Raw genomic sequence first — 23,884 nt, 5'->3', positions numbered from 1 at the left:
ACTGAAACTCCACTGTGGATTAATAATAACTCTATTTATGGAGCACTAATTATGAGACAGGCATTAGTTCATTAGCAAGCATGGTCTGTTTAATCCTCTTGACAAGTCCCAGAGGTAGCTATTACCGCCCTCCTCTTACAGAAGGAGAAACTGAGGCTTGAAAGGGTTGAGTGATTTGCTCAAAGTCACTCAGGTGGTGAGTAGTGAGAGAGATGGGATTCCAAAGGAGATCTTTGGACCGCAGAGCCTTCAGGCCCACCATCCCCGGTGTGGCCTCTACTGACCACTAACTATTATACGCACACTCACAACTGTCCCTTTGCCTTCTCCTTTTCTCTGCCAGTTTAAATCCTCTCACCCCTCAAAGCCCCACTTTATGAAGCACTTGCTAATCCCTGCCCCATCCCACCCAAACTAGACAAGATTTCTCTCTCTTTGATCTTCCATAGTGCTTTAATGTATTTCTATTTTCATAGTATTATTACTGTTTGGATACTAGGTGACCTTTTGACCATGAATTCCTCAAGATCGAGATTGTGACTTCTTCACTTCATATTCTGCAATAGGTCATAGATGGATTAGTGCAAATCTTTTCAACAGAGTAGTTACGCTGATACCCCCTTTATGTGGTCAGTTCAACCACCTCTAAGCACAAAGTTCAGACTGCACAAGCCATTTAGAGAGCTAAACCAGGAAATTCATCCCCTGAGCACGTCTTTTACTCTTTAGACCTGATTTTGTATATTTTTTTTCCTTAAAGATTTTACTTATTTATTTATTTGACAGAGAGAGAGAGTGAGCGAGAGCAGGAACACAAGCAGGAGGAGTGGGAGAGGGAGAAGCAGGCTTTCCACTGAGCAGGGAGCCCGATGTGGGGCTCGATCCTAGAACCCTGGGATCATGACCTGAGCCGAAGGCAGACGCTTAATGACTGAGCCACCCAGGCATCCCTTGTAGATTTTTTTTCTTTTAAATAGGGCTTATGAAGCCCAGATAACTGGCTAATTACCTGAATTGCTTGTCTGCATTAATCAGATCTTCTTATTGGTTGCTGGACCCCTGTCTCCCTAGCCCCTTCATTTTTATTTATTTATCTATTTTTAAATTTTACTTCATTCCATGTGGAAACCATGGCGAAAATAGACTGCCACTAACCAAATACTAAACTAGCAAGAGCCCGCTGCCAACTTCTTCTTGGCCAAAGCATAAGATGGAGCATGGCCATTCTGGCTAACTGAATTTTCTAGTTTTCTGATGATTACCTCATTCATTCAGTACAACTTCTTGAAGCTAAAACACTCCTTCCAGGATAAGGTCTAATAGATGTTAGAATTTTTCTCTGAAAGTCTTTCAGACATGAGAGATTATATTGACTAACCTTGTAATTATTTATTTTCTAACAACATTGCACGTCCAGGTTTATTGATTACATTTCTTATGTTTCCCATACTCTGAAAAAGTCTCAAAAAATTCAACTTCTGAGATGGTTATATTTACAAACTGCTCACTCCCAGATATAGTTATTAGATGCCCATGGGGACATGTCCAAGTGAGAGCTATCTTTTTCCCTTCTATTCCCTATAGTTAGCATCAATAAACTGGGCTGGTTGCTACACCACCTCTCCATCCCTCCTCCCAGCTGAAATAACAAAGTAGCTAATGGTAAAACAATACAACTACCCTTGGTATGTAGATATGAACCACCACCCCTACATCTGAAGCGGAGGGGGCAACTACCAGAATGCTGAGGGAGAGTTCCGGCTGTGGGAGAGGGGCCACACAGCCAGAGTTGTGGCCCGAGGGAGAGGAGCTCAGCCACTGACGAGCATGACCTGGAGGAGAGGGAGCCGGGAAATGTTACCCTCCTCACACCCTCATCTCCTGTCACTGTCACTCAGTGGTTGAACCCAGGGTTGGTTGAAACCAAGAGGGCAAAGGGAGTCCTCCCTGACACAGCGATTCATAGCAGTCAGCCTTCTGGCACAGAACAGAGCCTCTCCAAGAGCCTCTGGAGAGCCAAATGGGGACTATCCAGAGTCATCAGGTTATTTCTTATTTTACTCACTGGGAATGTGAGTGTGTACAGAGACCAAGTCAGGTGGGAATACCCATCTTTGATTTGAATATTGAATTTCATCAGCATACAGAAAATAGTGATTGAAATCTGTTGAAAATGAGTTCAGAAATGCCATATTGGTATTTGGCTGTCTTGTTCTGTCCAAGTAGTTTTGTTTATTCCCAATATGCTATTTCCCAGAAGAAACTCCATAGGAGGCAATCTGGACCAAACACACCTAACAGGGAAGAGATGACTTTGGACCAGTTAATGGAATTTTTTCCCTAAACAACCTGATTAAGCCCATTTGTCTGAGAAATGAATTCATCAATTACTAATCATCTTGTTAAACTGTAAAAGCCATCAGCATGTAATAGAACATGCTCTAGACTTGGAGATAATCTTGAGTTCTATTCCCAGTTCTGCCTTAGTGTTTTCAGCTATAATAAAGGAATAATATGTCTGGACATGTCTACTCCATAGGATTTTGTAAGGATCTACTTATTAAAACCAATATTAGGTTCTAATGAGATAACAAGAAAGAATATTCAAAAGGATAAAGTAAGAAATGTAAGACTTTATGCATTTTTTAAACTTTTAAAAAAGATTTCATTTATTTATTTGACAGAGAGAAATCACAAGTAGGCAGGCGGGGGGCGGGGGCTGGGGGAGCAGGTTCCCTGCTAAGCAGAGAGCCCGATGTGGGGCTTGATCCCAGGATCCTGAGATGACCTGAGCCAAACGCAGAGGCTTAACCCATTGAGCCACCCAGGTGCCACTTTTTCATATTTTAAATGCACAGTCTAGCAGGCTTTATTCACAGGACCTGGCCCCAGAAAGGTCCTTGTGCATGAAAGGAGAAATTTGATTTAAAATGTGGTAGTAACTGTATTGACCATATTTTCTTATTTTCCATATTCTTGATGTTCTGGTTTTGGAGCCCCTGATCCTGCAAAGACTGCCCCCTGAGGCGTAGCTAATTCCTAGAGAGAGCAAAGGACTCCCCTGCAGGTGCACCTGTGCTGTACAAACCAACCAGCCGGAAGAGGCCACATCCCCAACAATCTCCTTTATCAAACTCACACACCAAGCCCGAATCCCCCTGCTTATGTCACCCCAGGGCCGGGTCCCAGACAACTAGGGACCACCCCCAGAGTCCAGAGCCTGCTGAAATTCTTCACACTACCCAAAACCTAATTGACCAAAGGACCCTATCTTGCCTCTGCAGTTTCTTCCCAAGAGAATCCCAATAAAGGCTCTGGGCCATGTTCTTCCCTCTCCATTTCTGCCTCCTGACTGACTCTGGTCCTTCCCCATGGGGCCCTGCGTGGTGTGCCATGCATCCTGTGTTTGAGGATTTGTAAGTATAACCTTTCTCCTTCAAAACAATGATTTCCATGTCTGCGTGTCTTACAATACTGGATTGAAACAAATCTCGGGCACATTTCAGGATAGTACCATACAGACATGATGCCTTATACATAGGTGATGATTCCTTCAAAATGCAAAGTAACCAAATGCTTTAACTGAATTTTGGACTGTCAGGATTTACTGGCCATAACACATATCGTGCATATGATAAGCATAGTTATGTTAATTTTTTTGCAACTAATGAATGTGCCTATTTTTCTAGTGTAACATGTAATCCCAAAAGTATACATTGGGTTTCTGTGCTAGAAATTCCCCCATAAAGTCTCCAGATTGACCATTTGTAGTTTTATTCTTGAAATCCTAAAGATTTTTTTTTTTAAATGACAGCGTTTGGATCTAGTACTTGTAAACAAAATAAATTGTAGCAGCTGACATTAAAGGGTAAATGAATAATAAATCATGGTGCTTATAATCAAGCCCTAAAAATTTATTAGGCTAGGTGAAATCTATGACACAATTTTATTTTAAATGTGTTGACTATTCAAAGATGGGCTTTCTTTATTTTATGTTTTTCTGTTTAGATATGTTGTTAATTTTAGGTTATGCATTATCCTTGTACTTAGGCTACCTATATTTATCAGATTGTCAGGATGTCTTAACCTTTGCTTTTTTCAATGTAAAGAAAGTAGATGTTAATCCTTTTTCATTTAAATGGCTGTATACAGTTTAATAACCTAACAGTTTTTATGGGTATTTGGCAACTTAATGTGCATGATTACATATTTAAAGTTTTAATAACATCTGTAATGGAATTAAGAACTGTAGGCTTGGGACATTGTGGGAAAGATTGTCTCAGGGTTGCTAAGGAAACCAGTCTACGTTTTTCTGCATAAATTTCTTTGGAAAGGTGAGGCTATAATCCCATCCGTAATGGCCACCTTTATGGAGCATCCACATTCCCCGCCTTAGCTGCTTCTTTTTGCTTCTAGAGAAGCACTAACTGATAGGGTCTATGCTTTATGCATCTGTTAAGGCTGGTTCCTTTTTCTCTCTTCAGGTATGTGAGAGCGGGGTCAGATTCTTTCCTTACTTCCTCTTCTTTGAGCCTGGCTTTGAAAGCCCAGGACAGCCATAGCATCCCGTTTTTATTATAGCCCAGAGACTACTATGCAGTGAAGCAAAGAAGAGAGGAGCCAGTGGCAAGGAATTTGCCAAGCATTGACCAAGCAGGCTGAGGAGTACAGAACCTCTGGAGAGGAGGCTGATAACACAGCCGGGATCCAAGGGATCCAAGATCCAAGGATCTTTCCCCTCTCTCTTTGCCATCCATGTCTTAAATGAGGAAACAGAGAAGCAGCTTCTGATTTGGTCCCTTTATGTTTTCCATGCCTGCTGTGAGTCTCATTGATAGCCAGAAAGGAACTGGCACTCAGGGAGTGTGTGCTAATTTAAAATAGAAGGGGCAGGAAAACATTTTTCCATCTCTGAATTAACCAAATGGAGATGATCTGCCAGGTTAAATTAAAGAACAAAAAGGTCAGCCAGGAAAGAGGAGCCACTGTCATCATAGGGATGTTTTATACCTAAGACCTTGAGTTTCTATTGAAGAAACAACCGATTTTATTCTTAGAGATAGTTTGGAAGGATCAAGCACTTATGTAGGTAGTGATGTGGCAAAATTAATCATTTCTTGTGGCAACTTTGTGAAACTATAATTTAATGTAAAAGTATATGGAAATCATTTGATGAAGATGATATGGAAAGATATGAGGGTATAAAATGAAATAGAGGTGTTTTCTCTCCAGTGAATGAAGGTACAGTTTACTTCCAAACCACCTCCTTTCTTTACTCTTGACTGTTGATCCGACTCTCCTCCTTGAATGCTAACTCAGTGCTTACTACAGTATCTGGCATATAGGAAGTAGAATCAGTATAGTAAGTAATATAAAATCATGCTATAGCCTTTGTTTTGTCTTCAGAGTGACATGCCCTGATGAAAACATTATGTAGTTTAGTGTGTCTCAACATTGGCACTCTTGACATTTTGGACGTTTTGGAATCCCACCAGATGCTTGCTCCGTTGTGACAATAATGTCTCTAGACGCTGTCAAATGTCACTTGGGGGCAAAATCCTCCTCCCCCCTTTTAGAAATCACTGATGTAAGACAGTTGGGTAATATACATGTACTTCTTTAAAAATAGCTCCAACTTCTGATTTAGCAATTCCAGATCATTCTAAGGAAATTTTTATGGGTATGAGCAAAGACTTGTGTATATGAATATTCATGATAGTGTTATTTATAATAGTGTAAGCTTATCAATCTAAACACCCAACTAAATGTTTGGATAAATAGATTATAGTACATAGTAAAATGGAACATTTAGTAAGAGAAAGTTGCCCACAAAATATTAAGTGAATGAAGCATATCTATAAAACAATAGCATCCCGGTTTTCTTAACAACAATAACAATAACAAAACCATGAGGGAGGGGGTTGGATTCAGAATCAGACAGACCGAATTTGATTCCCACTCCCACCCCCTTGAGAGCTGTATCGTATTTTACTTCTGTAATTGTTAGTATCTGCAGCCCTAAAATGGGGATAATGATACCTATGTTAAAAGGTTGTTGTCAGGATTAAGTGGCATTATGTATGAAAGGTGCTTAACATGCTGTTTGTTACATTGTGAGGACTTAGTAAAAAGTACTTGGAATAATGCATGGGGAAAGGCCAGAAGATGAGTCACGAGAACATTAATAGAGGTGGGCTTCTTTTTCTCTTTTGTGTTTTCTTTTATATGTTTTTCAAAAATTTCCACACATTTGTATTTATTAATAAAGTAGCTGTAGTTACTTTAACAGATACACCTCGTGAGCTCAGTGGTAACACAATGGTAACTTATTTCTCTCTTGGGAAATTCAGCAACTCTTGCTGATTGACGGGTAGCCATCCTTTAAGAGGGCATTCTTTCTTGCCTCCACACAGCGACATGGGGCTTCAATGTGTGACCAGCAGATGAGGGGAGACAGAAATGGACAAGTGATGGGAGAGGATTTGTGGGTCAGGTTGGAATGGGCACACATTATTTCCTGCTCCCATTTTGTTGTGTTTCTAGGCTCTAGAACCTGGGCATGTAGCCATACCCAACTGCAGGGAGGCTGGCAACTATAGCTTAGCCCCTCCCCAAAGTGGATCAAAGACCAAGAGCCATCTAATCATCATCTATAGCTTGAAGTGTAGGATCTTCCAGTGGGGAGCCATCCTCTCCAGAGGGTTCTGCTGGTTGGCACAGGCTGCAGCTCATGTGTGTGACTAACTTCTCAGAACAAGATTTGAGAGGGAAAACCAGCTTTGGAAAAGGGACCTGAAACACATGGAGAGAGGATTCTTGCTGTTTCAGTTTCCATTGTTGAGAATGGGTTGGAGGATAGGACTCTGTAGGTGGGAAATTTGCTGAGGAGATGTGGTCTCTAATCTCAAAGGTCTAAAGGCTACCAGGGATGGAGCTAGACCTGGCTACATAATCCATGGGACCCAGTGAAAAGTCAAAATGGGGTTCTTGAGGCCGGCCACCCTTGCCCACAACTGATGGTCCACCCCAAAGGACTGCAGCCTCAGTGCCAGAACAGGCTTCATACGTGGATCAGGAGTGGGTGGGAGGCCACCGCAGAGCTGCTTACTGAGCACACTATGGTGTTAACAGTGGAAGCAGCCAGAGCTTTGCTCCACCCTGACATACCGTAGGTTCCTGATTCTCCTCATACCCATGCCCACAACCTCACTGGGAATGGAGGGCAACAGCAGAATGTGAGCACCCTCCCATCCCAACCCCCATCAACCTGACCCTGTTGCAATCCTGGGTAGAAAGAGGTAGAGGTCATGGGGCTGGGGCAGGGAGCAGGAGGCTGAAAACCCATCAGAAAGCCAGATTGTGTGCAGCTCTGGGGCATGCTTCATCAGACTTCATGGACAAAACCTTAAACTTCAAGTGTGTGTATAGGGGACCCTTTTTAGCATGGGGCTCAGTGTGCCCGCACTGATGCATACCCATAAAGCCATTCCGGGCTGGTGCCCACACTATGTTTTTATCTATAAGAATAATGAGGATGGCAAACTCTCCATGGAAGTTTATTATTTTTCTACCTACTTCTGTAACACTTCACCCAAATGACTCTTGCTATTTATTCCATTTTTGATAATTTTAATTTTGGCTCACCTCTTTCTCTCCATTAAATTGTGAGCTCTTTGAGGGCAGATACTATGACCTCAGCTTTACAGCACTCTCTGCATGTGGCATAGTACCTAGCATGTAGTAGCTAGGTACTCAATAAACATTTGTTATGTGAATAAGTGAGGAAAATGAGAGTACAAGAAGTTAGTCAGTAGGGCCAGTGGCTTAGGTACTAAGACTAAGTTATAAGGTCATATTAAGACCAGGGGTTTAGCTGATAAGGTTGAGCTAGGCCACTTCATAGGACAAGGGTCCTTTCATTTTCTCATACATAAGACTGGGTTGGGTTCCCAGGTGAAGGGGTCAGGTACAAGGCTTTGACAGTCCAGGCTTACAGAATTGAATTGAATTACTTACAGAAGTGAAGGCACGGGGAACGGAGCAATTCATCCCTTACCTGTAGAGAAGAGGAATTAGCAAAGCTGGGAGGTTGAAAGCAAGGGAAGAAAGGTTATCAGCTACGACTAACCTAACAGGCCTGGGGCCTTGGGAAAACAGTGATTAGCAAAGGACAGGGATTCTTCTTTTCATATGGTTATTTAGATGGCAGTGATGATGTCTTTTAGGCCAGGCAGATTGATTCACTAGTGAGAGTGTAAAAGGTCAGACTGGGAGCTCTCTGCTTTCGGGGTGGTAATTTAAACCAAAATAATGTAGACAGCCCAGCACCAAGCCTTTAATGAAAGCGAATGAGTCACCACCACCACTTCCGTCTCCCGCCAAAGGACCACAAGTGTTCTCGTTTCTCTGCTCTGTACTTGTTTCCAGAGAGCATCCTCTGAGATTGTCAGATTCTTTTTTTAGACTCTGGATATTTTTATTTGGGTTATCTGTCGTTACCCTAGTAAATGGTAATGGTCTGTGGATGAGTATGCAACTCTTCTGGAGTCACCCGTGACCAGTTGTGCTGAACAGTTAAATGACATTTCTAAAGACAGCAATCACAGTCACAATCCCTAATGCTCCAGAGCTCGCTGGGACAACAGTATCAACAAACACATTTACCTAACATATTTCAGAGTTCCCTTCACTGTTGGCTTGCTTCAACCTCTCACCTTTCCTCTCTCCATTTCTTTATCCTGTGCTTTCCATTTCCTCTTTTCTGGCATGTCACACCTGTCTTCCTGTTGAGTAATTGCTTCGCCTCGTTCTTCCCAACTACCCTCTCTCTTCCTTTTGCCTTTTCTGTTCTCCCCACCCTACCTCCTGTCCTTCATCCTGCCTGTCCCCCTTTGCCTTATTCTATCTTCTCTTTCCCATGTCTGTTTCTGGCCCTCCCTGACATTACTGACCTTAACATAAAATGGCTGTAACACGAGAATAAGTATTTGTTCCCAGTTTTTAATTTCCCAAGCAAATTTTTAAATCTCATAGATTCCCTCAGAAAACAACTGAGTTTCCTTTTTACTTCTATGTGGCCTGTAATTGTATCTTTCTTTTTAACTTTAACATCAGATACATGAAATATTTTTCTTTTAAAACACACGATTTTAATTACATTTCAAACTGTTATCCCATGTGGCCCTTGGTTGTAATATATTTCCTGAGAGTCAGTGCCTTGCAATATGAGAAAGACCTTGCCCCTCGAGTCCATTCTAAGTAGAACAAGTGACAGGGAAATAGTATTTAAACAATTGGTATATAACATCCAGCCTTTTATTAAAATGAGAACAATGATAAATATTATTTCTTTGGTATACCTCTTAGATTCGTATCTACCAGGAACTTTTAGCAATGGCAACACCGAAGTCACTATGCCAGGAATTCTCGGGCTGATTGCTTGTTTGAGGTCCTGTCTCTGTTAACCTAAAGTTTCTCTTAGTGACTGTCTCCTGCGGCGTTATTTTTTTCCCTTTTGTACACAGAAAAGAAATCTTTTCCATCCTCCTGAATCCACCAGGAAGCATGTGGGATTTAATCACCTCTGTTATTATATTGCTTTTCCCCCAATGTATTAACGCTCCGAAACTTGCTTAGTCATTTGTAAAATTCAGCCACAGGACTTGCTGTTGCCCTTCCACGACAATCCATCAAAGGAAAGTTAACCAAACTTTATAAGCTGTGTGGCCCTGTTTCCTAGAGCTGATATTTTCTCTTGACTGAAAAACACATTGGATCTTTTCTTTTTTTTTTAAATTTATTTGACAGACAGAGATCACGAGTAGGCAGAGAGGCAGGCATAGAGAGAGGAAGGAAAGCAGGCTCCCTGCTGAGCAGAGAGCCCGATGTGGGGCTCGATCTCAGGACCCTGGAATCATGACCTGAGCCGAAAGCAGAGGCTTTAACCCACTGAGCCACCCAGGCGCCCCCCACATTGGATCTTAACACCTGCATCTTGCTTCATTATTTCTAGCAGAAGGTAATGCCCGACTTACGTGTGGACGTGTATTTTTTTAACCATCCAGCTTTATAAAAGATAATTTTTTTCCTTCCTTGATAAATGAATCCATTTATTATAAATGCATTTTTAATTCTGAAGTTCTCTGTAAAGATACAAAGCTAAAGAATAGGCCAGAGGCTTCCTAAAGCAAGCCTGGTGACCCTTTCCTAAGGCTTCGGGGCCATAAGAGTCAGAGTTAAGATGAGTGTGTTCCTCTATCACTGTCTCTCCCATTCTTGGACTCTAAAAAGACCCAATACATAACATTTCTCTTTCCTGCCCTGAATTGGCTGAGATGGGTGAGAAGACAGGAGAGAAAATGGGACATTAAAATATCACATTTATGGGGTGCCTGGGTGGCTCAGTGGGTTAAAGCCTCTGCCTTTGGCTCAGGTCATGATCTCAGGGTCCTGGGATCGAGCCCCGCATCAGGCTCTCTGCTCAGAGGGGAGCCTGCTTCCCCACCTCTCTCTGCCTGCCTCTCTGCCTACTTGTGATCTCTCTCTGTGTCAAATAAATAAATAAAATCTTTTAAAAAATCACATTTATAATTTGTTGAGAAGATTCTGGGGTATGGCCTTATATTTAAAAGCTTACAATATTCATCTCCAAAATTAAATAGACCTACTCTCCCAGATACAGATGATACTAGATGCTTACAATCTTCTCCACATAAAGGCCTATTCCTTTGAAACTTACAGCATTAAGGAACAGAGTAGAGGAATGCTTTCTGTGGGTAGCCTGACTCTAGAAGATTAAGGGGAGCAAGGGACTGGGCTTTGCATACTAATCAGGTAAGTTACCATGCCTTCATAGGGAGGAGCAAGAGGTGGGCCCAAAGGCTGGAAGGTTAAGGGAAATCCATTCTCATGGAATCCAGTCGCTCCTCCTCTCACAGAAGCCATGCCACCTCTCAAATAGATTATTTTACCTGAAACCTTGAGAGAACACTCAATGCCCCAACACTCTCCTTCTCTTGCTTTATCTTCCTTATCTTCAGTTATCCAAGCCAGAAACTTAGGCATCTTCTCTGATTCCGTACTTTTCTCCAACCACCATATTAAATCCATCAGAAAGTTCTTTTGATTTACTTTAACAGAGATACCAAGTCTATCCACTTCTCTCCGTCTTTGCTGCCACAGCCCCAGTGCAAGTCACCATTATATTTCAACTACGTTATTGAATCTGCCTTAATTTTTTTTTTTGCTCGTAATCAGTTCCCACATACGATTTTTATGAAGCGACAAGGAGTCTGTCGTGGATAGCAGTGTCTAGGAGGATGGGGTCAGATAGGAAGATGGGACCACTTTGAAGACAACGAACGATGGAAGGCTTGTGAATAGGAGGGCGACACAGATCTGGGCTGCTCTGCACTTGTCATCCGTGGGAGCTTGGACAGATAACCTGCTCTCTGTGGACTTCAGAATCTTCATATGTAACATGAGAGGGCTAAGAAAATGATTTCTAAGATTTCCAGTTCTAAAATTTCATGTTAATAATGGAAAGGAAGAGGAAAAACCTTACAAAACACCTCTGCCCGAGTTGAACAATTAGTATCTTTCTAGCAAGACATGCTTAGTGTTGAATGAGCCATATGCTCGAGTCACTTGATAGTTACTAGTTGCTGCTCTGGAATGAGCCCTGGGTGGCTCAGGGCTGCCATCTGGCTGGAGGTGTAGACTAAGAGATTTGTAGTAGAGCTCTATTTGAGTAGCAACACCTTGTCTTTATATATCTTTGGGAAAGTTGGGAATAAGCCATTCCTTGGTAATGCCATTGGGTGATATCTCTAAGAAAGAAATGATTTGGGTTCAGGTTTGCTTTTGGGTCTTCTCATCAACTCCAGTAGAGGATATATAGCCAACTGTTTTGTCGTAGGATCTGAGCCTCTTTATCTCTAAGTCAAAAAGAAAGTTTCAGCAGAATTATTCCAGTCTAAGAGCACAAATGAGTCTACACAAACAAGAGAGACCTTAGACATAGGAATAGTGTGCAAAAGATTTCAGGTAATGTTCTCTGTCCCAAATTAACAACTTTACAACCTATATAATTCTGCTATTAGAGCTTAATTTCCTTCAATATTTCTGGCTTTTTCAGCTTTAAGAATTTCCAACTTTGAGGGCCCATCATTGAACAAGTTAACAGTTAACACTAAAGGGAATAAATCAACCACTTGGTAAGAGCAAGAATGGGACCAGGAAAAGTTCATGGATTGAGAAAAGTAAGGGAACCAAAGATAAACTGGCTAGTTCAGCTTTTCCAAAGGCAAACCATGTTTAAGTCATGTCTGCCTGACTTTGATGTGCTAGATACCCTCTGTCTTAACTCTATGATTTTCTCATCCTGAAGTTCTGATCTGAATTCTTAAATTATACAAACAAACATGGGTGCCTGGGTGGCTCAGTCGGTTAAGCATCTGCCTTCGGCTTAGGTCATGATCCCGGGGTCCTGGGATCAGCCCCGCATCTGGCTTCCTGCTCAGTGGGGAGTCTGCCTCCCCCTCAGTGCTTCCCCCATTCATGCTGTCTCTCAAATAAGTAAATAAAATCTTAAAAAAATTATATAAGCAAACAAAAGCCTTAGTAGAAAGGAAGCCCAGGGGATTCTATTACAGAGGTCAATCACTTTCTCAACATATTTCTATAAAGTACTTAGACAACTACTCCAGAATTGTTTTATGTTGTAAGGTTTGTAATAAAATCTTCTGAAAAATGCATCTTAAAGTGAACTAAATTGGACATTATAATGGCACAAGAAATGACTTCCGCCAGTAAATTTCATCTTTACTTTTTATAAGCCTTTTGCTACTATAATTTGTTTTTTGGCTAATACAAAGGCAAAGAATTTGTATCAACTGGACTAACCAAACTAAAGAAAAATTAATAGCAATAGCTAACATTTATTAAATATATGTACTAGGCACTGTGCTAAGATAGAATTATCTCATTTAATCCTCATAAAGATCTATGAAATAGATACTATTACTTTCCACATTTTACATACGAAGAAACTGGACTTTGAGAGGGTTAGTAACTTGCCCAAGTTTACACAGCTAGTAAGTGGTGGAGGCAGGATGCAAATCTACATGGTCTGACTTTGTCTACACTTTTACTATTATGGGACATATTAGGGATTATGCTCATGTTCTTATCACATGTTCAAATTTTTACCAGTACTGTCCACGAAAGAAGAAGGCTCCTTGACAGAATATGAAATGTCAGCAATTCACACCCATGGACATCAGACGATATTGATTATTTACATGTAGTGATCCCAGCAATTGCATCATATTTGGAGAGCTTAGGACAAGATGCCTCAGGAAACATCAGGGCATGCAGTGTAACCCCTTAACGCCTGAGCTGGCAAAATAATAATAGTAGTAATAGCTAATGTTTATAAGGAGTTTAGTGTGTGCCAGGCATTGCCTTAAGCACTTTATATATATTAATTCATTTATTATGCACAGCAATTTTATAAGATAGGTCAATAATCCATCATATAGCTGAAGAAACTGAGGTACACAAAGGTTAAGTAATTTCCCTCAGATCACATAGCTAATAAGTTGGAGATCCAGAGTTTAAGCCCAGATTATTTGGAGCCACAATTTGTATTCTTATGATCTGATGCCCCTGTCGTGCTATATAAACATTGTGTAACAGGCTACTCAGCAACATCTTTTCACGATGCCCTTTACTGAAGTTGTGAGACAACTTTGATGTCGCTTATGTAGTTGGTCTCTCCAGAAGCTGAGTTGTGAGCGTGCAACACGGATAGTTTCTTTAAAAAGAAAAACCTTTCATTTTTCATCACAGCTGGTCGATACCAAAACCTGTGAAGAAAATCTGTTTGCATCATTAGGAATTAATTAGAGGAAATTGTCGACAAATTTCCCATGCTATTTTAGACATATTGATAATCTGCAAAGCAGAGATAGAGTTGTTCTTTGCAGATCTTATAATTGTGTGTGTGTGTCTGTTTTAAAGAAAGAAATGTATATGTCTCTGAGAAATGACCTGGAGCTCTGGAGTATATAAACAAGCAAGTTATCCTGGAATAAATTGCACATATCTCTTTATCGTGCATCGAAGTTATAGCCACCACAGTAATTTATTGGACCAACAGCTTTTTGTTGTTTGGCTGGAGGGCAAGTTCTTTGGGGGCATTTGTTGCTTTAGTCATGGACTGGTTTGATTGCTGGGGACAGACACCCACTGAAGCAATCAAATATAATAAGTGGGGCAAGGGATAACATCCCAGAAATAATATCTAGGGAAATCTCCCAGAACACAAGACAGGAAGTTAAGCAAGCCTTATGGGGAAAGGGTTTGGCAAATGGAGAGATCCTGATGCTTCTAGTCTGAATCCTCTTCTGTATTCTGAATGTGGTGGCATATTTGTGTAGCATTTTATGATTTATACAGTGCTTTAGTCTATATTATTTCAGTCCGTCCTCACTTCTGTGAAAGGTAGGAATCATTATTCTCATTTAGAAGGTGAAGAAATTGAGTCTTAGAGAGTTTAAATGGCCCAGAATTTTAGAGCTAAATAGTAGCAGAACTGGGACAGGAAAGTCAGGACTTTAAGGATCACATCCAGCATTTTTTGCCCTTCCCACGAACTTCCTTTATGACCGTGATCATGGCAGGTTTAACCCAAGGGAATATATTGGGAAATCATATATTATACTTACATTTCAACTTTCAGCTTTTGGAAAACAAACTAAAATCAGGATTCTACCTTCACTTTCTTGTGTCATTTCATCATTTCTGTGAAATGGGCTGTATCCGGGAAAAGATATTTACAATTCACTATGTGCCTACTCTTCATGAAGCTCGAGCTTTAAGCTTTTGGAAAGCATACTTGATTTCTTCTGTGCTTTCCTTCTGCAGAAGTCAATCTTTGCTGAAGTATTTAATCATAGGCTAGAAAAAGAATGACCACCCTGTTGAATTTGGCGAACAAGAAGAATGACAGTGTTAACTTGTGACTCTGTTTTGGTACATTAAGTTGAACATGAACTACTGTTTATTACCACTGATGGATCTCCTGGTTTTGGAATTGCATTTCACAGCAACAAAGGCAGTGGCCCTGAGCACAAACAGCTAACTCTTGAAAGTAGCATAGTCTTATGAAAAGAGCCTAAGCTTTAGATCCTAGCATCTCCAAGTCAGCATTCTAACTCAGTTATTGGTAAATTACTCACATTAGGTAAATTTACTTACCTTCTTTTAGCCTCAGGTTCCTCATGTGCATAACGAGGCCAATAATATTCACTTTGAGTGACTGCTGTGAATATCATGTGTGCCAAACACCTGGAACAAATACCAGGCCCATGGTAGTCTCTAGGTAAATGACAGCATTCATTTTTATTATCGGAAGGATCAGTTTCATAATTATGTCCGTTCCTTTATAATTTAAACAGATCACAAACCTCTTTTAGTATCTCTTTTAAAGGCTAACTTACACATGCAATGCTAGAGTAATTGGTATGAATTGTCTACCTGATGCTGTCTACTGGCTCAGAAGACCAAGATTAGAAGCCGAAGTCATGGACTCTCTGTTGCTGCAAAACCAGATTGTGTAGCTGCTCTCTCTTCAAGGCAAGTTTTAATGTCAGTAGACTCCTGACCTGTCTTTATGTGCGTGCGCGTGCACACACACACACACACACACACACACACACATACATCCATATACACATCTATCCATCCATCCATCCATCCAACCATACATACATACATACATACACTTAACACTGCAGGCTTTGGCTAGTAACTTGAATTTAGTATAAAAGGAGGGCTCAGTGGAGAAATTTCCTAAAGAATTCATGCTATTTATAAGGCATCAGTGTGAATCATCTGCCCATGACAGATACTGTCCGTGAGGAAAATAGCATTGGTTCTCATCAAAAAGCCATTTCCCGGGGCGCCTGGGTGGCTCAGTCGTTAAGTGGCTGCCTTTGGCTCAGGTCATAATCCCAGGGTCCTGGGATTGAGCCCACATGGAGCCCCACATCGGGCTCCCTGCTCAGTGGGAAGCCTGCTTCTCTCTCACCTACTCTCCCTGGTTGTGTTCCCTCTCTCGCTGTGTCTCTTTCTGTCAAATAAATAAATAAAATCTTTAAAAAAAAAAAAGCCATTTCTTAAATTCCACTTCACAAATGTGTGCCGAATACCTAATATCAGCCAAGTATGATTGTACTAGTGTAAAGCTGCATTACATGAACCATAACCAGAAATGGGCTTTATGAAAATACTGTTTAGAATCTATGTTTAAAGGCTTATAATTCATCTTTATCCTGTAAAAGGAAAGGAAAAATAAACCCGTAAAATCTTCCCCTTCAGCATCTTAAATGTGTTCCTCACTATCCACAGCCAAGGAGGCTAGTATCCTTTCATCCTAGGAAATTGTTTCGGGCCTCACCTCCCACCAAACGCTCTGAACTTTCCAGTCTCTTCCTTTGAAACAGTGTCCTTGATTGTTTCCCCTTTTTTCCTGATTGACTTTTTCTACATGCTCCTCTCTGTTTTCTGATTCGGCCTTCTTTTCTTTCTTTCTTTTTTTTGTAAGATTTTATTTATTTATTTGATAGAGACATCACAAGTAGACAGAGAGACAGGCATGGGGGAAAGGCTCCCAGCTGAGAGCGAGTCCGATGTGGGGCTCTGTCCCAAGACCCTGAGATCATGACCTGAGCCGAAGGCAGAGGCTTTAACCCACTGGGCCACCCAGGTGCCACTTGGCCTTCTTTTCAAATGCTACCTATGTCTGCCATCGTCTTCCACCTTTTGAACCACAGTACATCCTTAAACCGAGCCCAGGCAGCTGCTGTTCCACACACTGATCCAGATCCAGTGTCCTGAGCCCTCAATTGCCTGTCAGAGGAGACGGGAATAGAGTTTAGGCTCCCTATCATGACCTATCAAAAGTACTTAACCTTTCCTTAGAAATTTATTAAGAAATTTGGCCAAGATGCATTGATTTTTGCTGGACCACAGAAGAGTGTTTTAGCTGTGTAATACCTTCTTGTGATGACTTTAAGAGGTTTGTTTTATCTCAGATCACTGCTAAGGCAAGTACACCTCTAAATCAGTTATTTGCAAAAATATGGAATATTGGGATTATTTCTCATCTGTTTTTATTCCAGTTGAGTTGAAAGAATTTGTGGCTAGGAAATTTACAAGCCGCCATGATCCCGTTTCAGGGAAGAGGACAATATGAAAAGATGGTGTCAGATGTCCTGTGGGTGGATGGTCTAAGATGACAGGTCAAGGAAATTACACAGGTTTTTGTTACTCTGCATGTCACAATTGGAGTCAGTTCTGATGAATTACTAAGGGCCTTAAAACTTCCATCTGGTGTGTGTGTGGGTTGGGGGAGACCTCCATGAGATCAAATTTAGAAGCACAAGGTGAAATACAAGAGGGAAAATTTTTATTTCAACCTTAAGTCTTTATTAGTCTTCGTGGATCTGGACTAAAGTTGGTTCAAGTTTTTATAATTAAGATTCAGATGATGTAACATATAAAATCTGAGTACACTGTGTGTTGTGTGGATGTGAAAAATCAAAGAGTCCTATGTTAATACCCAGGCTGAGTCACTTAACTGCCCACAACCTTGGGTCATTGTTTTACTGCTCATTATTTTCATTTTCATACATGTAAATTACCTACTGTGCAATTCCCAAGGTGTTCTTCCCATTTGACAAGAACAGAGCCATTAGAGGTATTAGCATCTTCTGTCATTGGTGTTTTGTATATACTTTAGTACTCTGAACCACAGAATAGAGGAAACCTAAATCCGTTGTTAGCCCCTGCTGTCAAAACTGAGTTGTAATTAAGCCCACCAGGTACATCTTCATTAATGAAAAGTGGGGTCAAAAGTGTACCTCATTCCTGGTTAAAATACTTCAGTCAAGGGGGAGATGGGTGTTATGCCTACTTGGAACCTCTGTGGTTCAACATTGGTGAATTATTCAATCTTCTATTTCTTGTTGCTTGCAACAGTGATTTAGTACGAGGTTGATACGAAGCCCTTTTGTAGTAAGAAGCTATGTTTTGGTTACAGACCTCCTTCCCCTAACTGTTGTTGTTTTTTAAAAACTTCTATTTAACATAATAATAATTTTAGAGATTTCATGGCCAAAAAATCTTATGTACTTTCAGGATCTGAAAATCAATTTTACCATTCTGAATATTAAAAATTGCATACTGAGGTCCATTTCAGATTGAATGGAAGGCATATAAACCTGATTACCTACACTTTAATATCTTCCAATATTCACACAAAAGTTTATTGATTTTGATTAACCACCTACCCTTTAAAATTGTATCTATACGCAACTAATGAATCATTGAACACTACATCAAAAACTAATGATATACTATATGTTAGCTAATTGAATATAATAATAAAAAATCAAAAAAGAAAAATAAATCAAATTGTATATACAGTGAAAGTTTGTTAGATGTTTTATAATATAAATAGATAAAATATATAACTCATATGGACTTCATTAATTATATGTATTTTTAGAATTATTGTAGAAACACTATGTGATATGTGAAGTCAGTTGAGCTGTATTATATCCCTTTTCTTATTTTCAAACTTACTAATTGTCCCCTTTGCTCACACAAGACAGCATACTCATCACTTAGATCCCTACAGAAACAGGAAAAAGGAATAGGAATATTTGTACAGTTTCTTTAAAGTTTTTTGAAAAGAAAGGAAAAACTCCTTTTCTTTAAATAGGAATAAAGATGCTTTTTAAAAGTCAGTTAATTTATTTTTTAGGTAACCTCTACATCCAATATGGGGCTTGAACTCATGACCCTGTGATCAGGAGTCAGATACTCTGCTGACTGAGCCAGCCAGGCACCCCAGGAAATATTTCTTAATGTGGCAAAGTTATTTTTGTTACCATCTAAAGTTTCTAGCAGATAATAAATATGGCTCTTATGACAAACTCAAAAAAAAATTCATAGGCAGTTCAGCTAAATATATGGTAACATTTAAGGGGATAATGCTTGAAATACTCTCTTTTCTTACAGAAAAGATATGGGGAAGGTGTGAAACTGGACAGATAGTATTTCAAAAGGGGAATTAAGTGCTTTGATACCTTGACAATGACATCTGTCATACATATGGAAAAATGGGAGACCTATTGCCACCTGGACTTAAAGTAAATCCTGGGTTCTGCCACTTCTGAAAAATGTTTCTGCATGTGAAAATATCTCATTGTGTCTTATCTATTTAAGGGTTATTTGGAGAAATTACATAGTTAAAAAATATGTCTGCCTGCACATTATTATCAATCTATGTCTATTGATTAGATTCTTAATTTAAGATTACTTGTCGGCAGCATCAAAGTCATAAAAGTTGTGGACAAAACACAGTGGAAAGGATGGAAAGGACTGTCGAGAAGGAAGGTGGTCCTATTTAGTAGATCATCTGTAATACATGGTGATGTTAGCACACAGTACAAGAGTGAGAAAAGTGAACGAACGGCAGTGTGTATGTGTAGTCCTCTGAATAAACATTCAGTTTTAGTACCAATCATCCCATGGAGTAAAGTTTTAATTAGTGGTTTAGCCACAATGTTCCCATGTTAACTGCTCATTTATGTTGCCAAAGCGTATCCCTTAGAACTCTGTAAATTAAAGTAACAGAATGTGTGCTGAATATATTGGCAATGACAAGAGCTTTGGCCCTCCAGTTTTCATCGTATTGTCCATCTCCTTTTTTTTGGACATTGTGAAATGTATCATATAAACCAAGGGGGAAATGAAAATATGTATACCCAACATAAAGAATAATTATGAACTGGACATTCTTCTATTTCACCAGGTTTAAATAGAAAACACAGCCAAGAGTACTGAAGTCTTCTGCTGCCCCTTTACAATTATATTGTCCTCCTTCCTGAACCTCACCCCTGTTATCACGATCCTGAGTATTGTGCAATTATTCCCTTGCTTTTCTTTTGTTTTTATGGCTTTGTCACCTATGTATGTTTTCCTACAGCATGCAATTGTGTTTTATCTGCTTTTGAACTTTGTATAAATGGAATTATTCTATGTATATTCTTCTGTTTCTTGCTTTTTCTACCCCAACATGTTTTCAAGACTAATTCATGTTGAAATGCATAGTAATAATATCCAATGCTATATAACATTCCTTTGAATAAATATATCACACTTTATCCATTCTACTGTTGACGGACTTTTGAGTTACTTCTAGGTTGCTGTTGTTGTTTTTCCTGCTATAAACATTTGTACATGTCTCCTGGTTTACTTGTGGGATAGACTGAATAATCGTTTCTCAGAGATGTCCTCATCCTAGTCCTCAGAACCTGTGACTGTTACTTTATGTGACAAGAAGGACTTTCAAGATATGATTAACCTAATGATCTTGATATGGGGAGATTATTCAGGATTATCTGGGTGGGCCCAATACACAGTCAAAAGGGAAGGAGGGGGTCAGATTGAGAAATTAGAAGACGCTGTGCTGCTTGGAAAGTGCATTTGAAGATGGGGGATCAGGCCATGAACCAAGGAATGTAGACAGCCTACAAAAGCTAGAAAAGGCAAGGAAATGCTTTTCTAGGCTCCCCTAGAGCCTCCAGAGGGAACACAGCCCTGCTGACCTTGATTTTAGGACTTCTGACCTCCTGAACTGTAAGAGAATAAATTTGTGTTGTTTTAAGCCACTGAATTTGTGGTAATTTGTTATAGTAGCAATAGGAAACTAATATAATTGTGTGAGAGTTTCTTTGGAGTATACATGTACAAGTAGAGTTGCTGGGTCATAGCTAATGCACATATCAAATTTACTATTGATGACAAACTGTTTTCCCAAGTAGGGTCACACCAGTTACACTCCCTCTAGCCATGTGTTAGGTTTCAGTTGCTCCACATTCTTAACACTTTATATTATCAGACTTCTTCATTTCTGCCAATCTGCTGTGTTAAAAGTTGCATCTCATTGCGGTTTTAATTTGTATTTTCCTGGTCATTAAAGAGGTCCTCAACACTCCCCCCACTCTTCCTTTTTTTTTTTTTTTTTTTTGAGATGGTGATACCATCAAGCATAGCTTACCCAAATTATAAAAACAGCAACCTTAAAATCATGCACATCATTTGACTATTTCACAAAACTTCTTTTCAAAATTATATCAGCTTTCCCAGTATAAAAAGACTCCTGTATATTGCTCGACAATATTAAACTCTGAAATCAACTTTAGAAAGCAGGGAGTTATTTTCTCATTTTGGCTTTAATTTTTTGTTTTGTTTTGTTTTTAACCAGTTTAAAAAATATGGTGGGAAGTGTGTTGGAAGGGGTAGAGAAAAAGGGGTTTACTGCTGATGGATTCAATGTATTTGAAAATGTGGAAGTAACATAAAGGAAAAACTTCAAGAGCAGAAATATATTATAAATATATTTTTATTTTTTATTTTATTTTATTTTTATTTTTATTTTTTATTTTATTTCATCTTGCTGAAAGGCAGGATGAAGATGAAAGGCAAGATGAACAGATGAGAAGTTTTTGTATCAGTTGCTTCTATGAGAGAGAGGTGCTCCTGAAATATATGTGTTTATAGAATCTTCTTTAGGATAATGTTGGCTATCTTGAATGAGTATGAAATTGTACAAAAATGATATTGAAAGAGCCCAGGTACTTTCCTAAAAGTTTACCTGTTCCATCATTTAGATAGCCAGTTTCTGAATATATTCAATATTAGCTCCCTTACTCGTAAGTCTACTTGGGAGTCTCCCAAAAGCATTAAGTTGCTATTGTCTTTTTGATGGATTGAAATATTCTGTTTTTATTAAATATGTATATTAATTCCCCTCTTTGTCCTTTGAAAGCCTTATTTTCATTAAAATCTATGAGGTGGGACACTTCTTTGATATTTGGATGATAATACTCTTGTAGTACATCACCTATTTCATACAGAAAATATGAACACAGGGATATTGTGTTGTTGGAGCTTATCAAATAAATTCTTATTTCCTTCCTTGAACATGACCTCAGATTCTTCCAAAATTTCTTTAAGTTTAGCTTTTGATAAAGCTTGTTCAACTGGCAGATTATGTGACTTAGTGTTCTATTCATATAAGGATAGTTCTAGTCTCTGGTAAGAACAAGATCAACTTTAATAACATAATACTTTTCTTTTAGTTGAATATCTTTTTTTTGACATTTATCTATAAGTAGTTTACAGTTGTTGATGATACTATAATGTGTTGGGCATCTTTTCCCTTTGTATTTCCTGAGTGTGATATCAAAGTCGATTATTACCAGAAGTATGGCAGCTCCTCCTTTGACAAGACCATGGTCACAGACAATTTTTTTCTACCCTTGTAGGGTTCTTGATGAGAACTGGATGCTTCTAGAGTTTTGGTATCCTTTTCACAAAGATAGCAGACTTTAAGTTAGTCACTTCTTAGCTATTCAATATTCATCTTAATCATCTTGATCTTCTTCTGTATCCTTCTCTTCAAGGTAAATATGTGTTGGGTCAATACCACCAGTGCCACCAGCACACAAACTCTGGCATTGAGCCCACTGACATAGCCAGCCAGGGCCTTCATTTGTCTCTTAGCCAGGAAAAGAAGAGACTGATTATAGTGGGCAGTGGGACACACACATGCTTCACAGTGAACCCTTTGAAGACCAACCTCCTTAATGGTTATATATATTGTAAATATCTTTCCCTACTTTATTGCTTGCTTTTCGTTCTTTTTTTTTAAAGATTTTATTTCTTTATTTTGGTTGTTACTATTATTTGAGTCTAAAATGAGTTACTTATAGACAGCATATCGATGGGTCTTGTATTTTTATCCATTATGATACCCTATGTCTTTTGATTGGGGCGTTTAGTCCATTTACATTCAGGGTAACTGTTGAAAGATAAGAATTTAGTTCCATTGTATTACCTGTAAGATGATTGTTACTGTATATTGTCACTGTTCCTTTCTGGTCTATGTTACTTTTAGGCTCTCTCTTTGCTTAGAGGATCCCTTTCAATATTTCCTGTAGGGCTCGTTTGGTGTTTGCAAATTCTTTTGTTGTTGTTTGTCCTGGAAGATTTTTATGTCTATTTTCAGTAACAGCCTAGCTGGATATAGTATTCTTAGCTGTGTATTTTTCTCATTTAGTGCTCTGAATATATCATGCCAGTCCTTTCTGGCCTGCCAGGTCTCTGTGGCTAGGTCTTCTGCCAGTCTAATATTTATACCATTGTAGGTTACAGACCTCTTGTCCTGAGCACTTTTCAGGATTTTCTTTGTCTCTGAGACTTGTAAGTTTTACTCTTAGGTAATGGGGTGTTGACCTAATTTTACTGATTTTGAAGGCGGTTCTCTGTGCCTCCTGGATTTTGATACCTGTTTCCTTCCCCAAATTATGAAAGTTCTCCTCTATAATTTGCCCAATATACCTTCTGCCCCTCTCTCTCTTTCTTCTTCTTCTGGGATCCCAATTATTCTAATATTGTTTTGTCTTATGGTATCACTTATCTATCAAATTCTCCCCTTGTGATCCAGTAGTTGTTTTTCTCTCTTTTTCTCAGCTTCTTTATTCTCCATCATTTGGTCTTCTATATCACTAATTCTCTCTTCTGCCTCATTTATCCTAGCAGTTAGAGTCTCCATTTTTTTATTGCATGTCATTAATAGCCTTTTTGATTTCAACTTGGTTAGATATTAGTTCTTTTATTTCTCCAGAAAGGGATTGTCTAGTATCTTCTATGCTTTTCTCAAGCCCAGCTAGTATCTTTATAGTTGTCATTCTGAATTCTAGTTCTGACATCTTACTAATGTCCATATTGATTAGGTCTCTGGCAG

The 23,884-nt window shown here is 39.3% G+C and overlaps 1 protein-coding gene and 1 pseudogene across 1 annotated transcript in view; one reads left to right on the top strand and one right to left on the bottom strand.

Moving 5' to 3' along the window:
• PDE11A (phosphodiesterase 11A) overlaps positions 1-23,884 on the top strand; it is a 381,258-nt gene that overhangs the window by 7,724 nt on the left and 349,650 nt on the right. The window lies entirely within an intron of this gene.
• On the bottom strand, positions 21,631-22,630 carry LOC116866920 (annotated as a pseudogene).

Source organism: Lontra canadensis, unplaced genomic scaffold (genome assembly GCF_010015895.1).
Source record: "Lontra canadensis isolate GAN:19392208 unplaced genomic scaffold, GSC_riverotter_1.0 scaffold11, whole genome shotgun sequence".
Taxonomy (NCBI): domain Eukaryota; kingdom Metazoa; phylum Chordata; class Mammalia; order Carnivora; family Mustelidae; genus Lontra; species Lontra canadensis.
Note: the sequence above shows the minus strand (reverse complement) of the source record. Positions and strands in the feature narration are given on the sequence as shown.